We start from the raw sequence: 5,409 nt of genomic DNA, 5'->3' as shown, positions 1-5,409 counted from the left end.
GTGCCACCGGCGTCCCGTGCTGACGGGGCTGAGCGTGATTCCCGTCCATACGCGAGGCAGGTTGCAGGTGCTTCAGATTCCTCATTGGAGACGCTCTGCGCGTGCCCTGGGGTGTCTGCCGGGCAGCCAGCAGCTCAGGGAAACGGCAACTTCTAGGACTCCGGCCTCCCTCACTTCTGGGAAGCCGTCTCGGCCAGGTCAGTGGCTCTGATGCGTGATGGACCGTTCACGCTGCGCGGGAGGCCTGCCTGTGCGTTACCTTGCACCAGCGGTGCGGTGCGTGGGGCTGGGGTCGGAGGGCCTGATGGGAAGGCCGGCAGTTCCCTGCGTTCAGGAGGGACAAGCTCGATTGTGTGGTGGCGTGGCACACAATTACTAAAGTGAGAGTGCTTTGTGGGGAAAATGTTCGGCTTTCCCGCACAGCAAGGTAGTCTTTTGAAGGTCGTATAAGGGACACAGTGCTCAGCATTCTCAGTGTTTTCTTTCTTTATTTTCTCTCTTGATTTGAAAACTTTGAGAAAAAGCTTTGGTCAGTCTTGTCAGTAGGCAAGGAGCACTCTGAAAATCAGATGACAACTATAATTATTATTGTTTTTAATGCAGAATAACCGTCACAAAGAGATACGTGCTTATAGAGAAATTTATGTAGTTGTGTTGAGTTGATATTTCTCCATACCCTAATTTTAGAAAAAAAAATCTCAGAGTTTTACCTTCTAAGTGTCACTACTTGACAGAGTTGCAAACAAATCTTTAACCTGAAGTAGATAAAAGAATACAAATTGTATCTCAAATTACAAATGGATAGACCTTGCCAGTTGTTAACTTGCTTGTTGTTTCCTTCTAACACTCTCGTAGCTGTGCTTGTGAACAGTTGAAAGTTCTAGAGATGGAAAATGTTCCAGTGTGTGTGTGTGTGTGTGTGTGTGTGTGTGTGTGTGTGTGTGTGTGGTTTTGCAATTAAGGGCCTGGCTGAGCAGAGGCTGGTGGCCCATTCCACAGAAGGCTGGTCCAGAGGATTGATTACCAGTGTGGCACTTGAGGCCTGTTAGGGGTTAGAGTCAGTTACTGCGCATGCGGCTGTAGCCCACGCTGGCCACGGCAGCACAGGAAGGTGTCAGCAGACACTAGATTTGTTCAGACATCTTTGTAAAAGTCACCTGGGAGAATATGTTGTCCCACGACTTTATTTCTGTTTGTCCTGTGTTTCTGCCAACACTGTGTGTTTCAGAGCAGATAACCCTGAGCATAGCTTTTCCCACTCTGGCCTTTGTGGGTCTTTCCCTCCCCTGGCTTGGGACAGCAGCCTGTCCACCTGCATTCAGGACAGAAAGTGGCTGTCCCTTCCCCTGTGCTCAGATTGGAGCATAGTCAGGACCTCAGCACCACAGTCTTTATTTTTAAAGTAATTAGGGGAACTAGTCTAATTTTCTAATCTTTTTTATAAATACTTATTTATTGTCAAAGTGATGTACAGAGAGGTTACAGTTTCATACGTTAGGCCTTGGGTACATTTCTTGTACTGTTTGTTACCTCCTCCCTCATTCCCCTCTCCCCCTCTCCTCTTCCCTCTCCCCCCGTGAGTTGTTCAGTTGGTTTACACCAAATGGTTTTGCAAGTATTGCTTTTGGAGTCGTTTGTCTTTTTATCCTGTGTCTCTCGATTTTGATATTCCCTTTCCCTTCCCTAGTTCTAATACCAGTATATACAGTATTCAGATGAGATACAGTGATAGTGCGGGGACAACCACAGGAAGGGGATACAAGAGGATCATCAACAATAGAAGCTACGGTTTCACATGGCATGTGGAAAGTAATTACAACAGTGATAGAACACTCGTTTCCATAACATGGAGTTCATTTCACTTAGCATCATCTTCTGTGTTCATAGGGGCATAGCTGTTAGGCTCTTGTGATCCTCTGCTGTGACTAAAATGCTTAAGAGAGCAGATTGAGCCTTGTGTTCCCTTCTTTCTCAGAATTTAAGAGGTTTTGTGTCAGTAACTACCTTTGTGTCCTGTCTGGATTCCTATTTGTATTTCACATAGTGACACATTAATTCCATATTATTCAAAGCATAATCGGATCAACCTTTCAAGTTGTTGGGGGAGAAAGTTATATTTGTTTTATCCTAAGGATTTAGTTGTTCTTCTTAAAATCTGGACATTTTGATTTTTCCTAAGAGAAGCTCTTAATCACTAATCAAGAAATGCTTCATTTTGGCTTTAGGAAAGCCTAGTGATATTACCATAGTAGTGAAAAAATCAGAAACCATGGAAATCCCATTGTTAGTATTTTACTACCTAAAAGTGCAGCGGTAGGCGACAGTCCCCAGACCCTCCACACTCCCGTTACACATGATTGCTGTTAGAGTTCTCCCTCTGGCTCCTTTCTAGAAACTTCTTTTTCGCATATCCCTTCTTACATGTACCCAAATCTCATACTCAACAATGAGTTCTGGATTGTAAAAGAGGATTTACTGTTCGCACCTGTCTCTAAGGCTTTGTTATGCAACTAAGTGAAGACACACACACACAAGGGCCCTAGAAACTTTTTAAAAGCAGAATTTGTACCACAGTCAGCTGTAAACAATTGCTGTGCATTAGAGGACTGCACAATAAGTTTCCATTGAATATCACTGGGTTTGAGTTGAATTTAAAATGGAAGAAATATAGAATACCACCAAAAAGTTGTCATCCCAAACCAGCTCCCATCCCCATGATAAAACTTACTATACTCATTATACTTGTAAATTAGCCATACACATCATTAAAAACAGCTTCAGTCACTTTCTTGAAAGGCTGTGTCAAATGTAAAAGACAGCCTATTTAGGACTGTAAAATTATTTAAATGGAATCTGTTTTCACTTTTACCTAGTTGTGATGTCGCAAAGAAAAATATGACTTTATTCTCTCCTGAGTGTGGTAACTGGGGTAGCAGAAAAAAAAAGTCACTGTAGTCATATGGTAAAGTTGGTTGAATTAGTTTACTAACGAGACATCAATGTTGTCAGTTGGTTTGCTTTTTTCTCCCCCTCTTAGGCACTAATTCTACGAGTTGTCTTTCCCAGGGCAGTGAACTGAAAAAGTGATGTTTTCCTGCTCTTTATTAACAAGAGGAGTAGAGATCAATAGTTAAGTTGGCCCAGTAAGGGACTTGGTGGCCCTCTGTGGAGAAGAGGACACCTTGTGGATGGAGAGAGGGCCGAGAGGCCGTGGGCAGATGGAGGGAGGGGGGTGGCTGGGTGTGGAGGGCTGTGTGGTTTGGGTCCCTCGGAACCGGGGCTCCATTTGATCTGTGGGTTCTGTGGAGCCAGACCCATGTCCCTCAGTGCCCAGGCCCTGTCTGCCGCAGCCCGCCTCACCCCCCGCCAGCTCCTGCTCCCCAGCCCCCGGCCAGGCTGGTTCCCTTGCCTCCCAGCAGCGTTGAGTGATTTCCCTGTTCACCTTGTCATCTCTGTGACTTCCCTTGGATCCTGCGCTTTCATCTCCAGTGGAGGATGCGTATTCCATTTCACCTGACAGTTATCTGCATCTACTTATCCATTGGATACTGTTGGTAGACGATAAGAGAACTTCATAACGTAGTGGGATCAATGTGTTTGTAACTGTCAACTCCCTTTTATCTGGACGTACAAAATTTAACTGTACGCATTTATTGAATACGGTTGTCACATGGACAACCTGAGCTGGCAGTGTAAATATGTGATGTGAACCACTTGATCTTTCTGTTACTTTCCTACCTTGGTATGGATGTTCACCAGATACTGGTAATTAAGAAAAGGATACTGTGACCATACATATACATGTGTATGGCCACGTGCCTGTGTGCACACGTATGCGCAGAGATGGGGAGAAAGTCTAGTTTTGTCATTAGCTTTGTCCCTTGTTCGGGTCAGCATTTGGTATCTTGTATACGACAAGTGGTTTAAAGCCAGCATGTGCCCCCATCCTCCTCCTGCTTGCTTGCAATGTCTGCGGCTGGCCCAGCTCTGGTCGTTTCTCACAGCAGTGTTTCTTGTCCGTGTCTCTGGTTCAGAAGCAGCCCCTTGGCGCTGCCCCCCGGGGAGGCCCCTGTGGCAGAGCAGTGCTGACCAAGGGCCGGTCCTGAATCCCCTGCAGGGCTTCCTTACACGTCGGCTGATCCATCAGGAATGCAGCTTCCCGGGAAGAGTCTCTCTTTAATGACCTCTCCGTCCTCATTGCGTCCTCAAAGCACACGATTCTCCTCAGGAGCCTGCTCATTTCAGACGGGGTTCTGCACGCCACCCAGAGTGGTTGCGCCTTCTCTTGATTTACCTCTGCGCCCTGGCCTGGTGGGGTCCCTGTGCAGGACCGGCTCTCCGGCTTCAGCCTGTGGCTTGTCAGGCGCTGGATGCTGCCCGTGGGTTTGGCTCGCCCGCTCTGGGGACACTGGCAGATGCCGCCCGCCACCCAGGGCTCGTCTCGCAGAGCCTCGTGCCTCGCCAGCACCGTGCCCTGGGTTCACGTCCTTTCCACACTGTTGGGAATACTTGGAAGTGGAGTGCTCCTCGTCCTGCTTAGTCCCCTGCCGGCACGCCAGTGCTTGGGCTTGGTGGCTCTGAGGTTGCTGGGACCTGGGGCTTGGACTCCTACCGTGCGGACATCTCATTCTGTGTGTATCGCTGGTTGGTGTAAGGGCCGCCCAGTCCAGTGGGGGGAGTCCCGGCAGCCTGCAGTTTGCGTGGTAGGACGCACGTTGACACCCTTTGTGTCCCGTGGAGGTCTTCCGTTACTTTCAGCTGGGACTCCTTCTCCCTCCATGAGTTTCGTAAATCTTCTCCGTGTTTACATCTACTTCCACATTACCTCCTCTCGGGAGTTTCCCTTTACCCTTGCTCTGCTCCCTCGACTGTCCTGCCTCTTGGTAGTTTACTCAGTGAATAACAACGCAAGTTGTCCTTGAAGCACGAATCCTAACACGTCCCTCCCACCATCTCTGGCTTGAGCACCCATGTTTACCGCCGTGGTACTCTCGCACTTCACTGAAGCTGGGTGGCTCACACCTGTCCTCCTAGCTACTCAGGAGGCTGAGATCTGAGGATCGAGGTTCAGAGCCAGCCTGGGAAGGAACGGGCGTGATACTCTTTATCTCCAATTAGTTGCCAAAAAAACTGGAAGTGGAGTTGTGGCTCAAGTGGTAAAGTGCTCTCTTTGGGCACAAACAGGCTCAGGAACAGCGTCCAGGCCCTGAGTTCAAGGCCCATGACCAACCAAAAAAGAAGAAAGAAACACTCCCTGTGCAGTGTGTGCCATGCGGTCAGTGGGAATGATCTTGCTCCTCGATCCTTCACTGAGCAGTGGCGGATTGGCAAGACCGTGGTACAAAGGAGGGCAAGAGGTGCAGTAATGGCCGCCACTGTTTCAGATCACTTAAGGCTTACAATTCCTTT

General features: G+C 48.1%; 1 non-coding gene across 1 annotated transcript; it reads right to left on the bottom strand.

The window, feature by feature from the left end:
* Positions 1 to 2,406: 2,406 nt before the first annotated feature.
* LOC125352102 lies at positions 2,407 to 2,539 on the bottom strand. The gene has a single exon (XR_007211107.1). It is a non-coding gene; the product is annotated as a small nucleolar RNA SNORA40 (small nucleolar RNA).
* Between the last annotated feature and the right edge of the window lie 2,870 nt (positions 2,540 to 5,409).

The sequence above is a fragment of the Perognathus longimembris genome, chromosome 5, assembly GCF_023159225.1.
Source record: "Perognathus longimembris pacificus isolate PPM17 chromosome 5, ASM2315922v1, whole genome shotgun sequence".
Lineage (NCBI taxonomy): Eukaryota > Metazoa > Chordata > Mammalia > Rodentia > Heteromyidae > Perognathus > Perognathus longimembris.
Note: the sequence above shows the minus strand (reverse complement) of the source record. Positions and strands in the feature narration are given on the sequence as shown.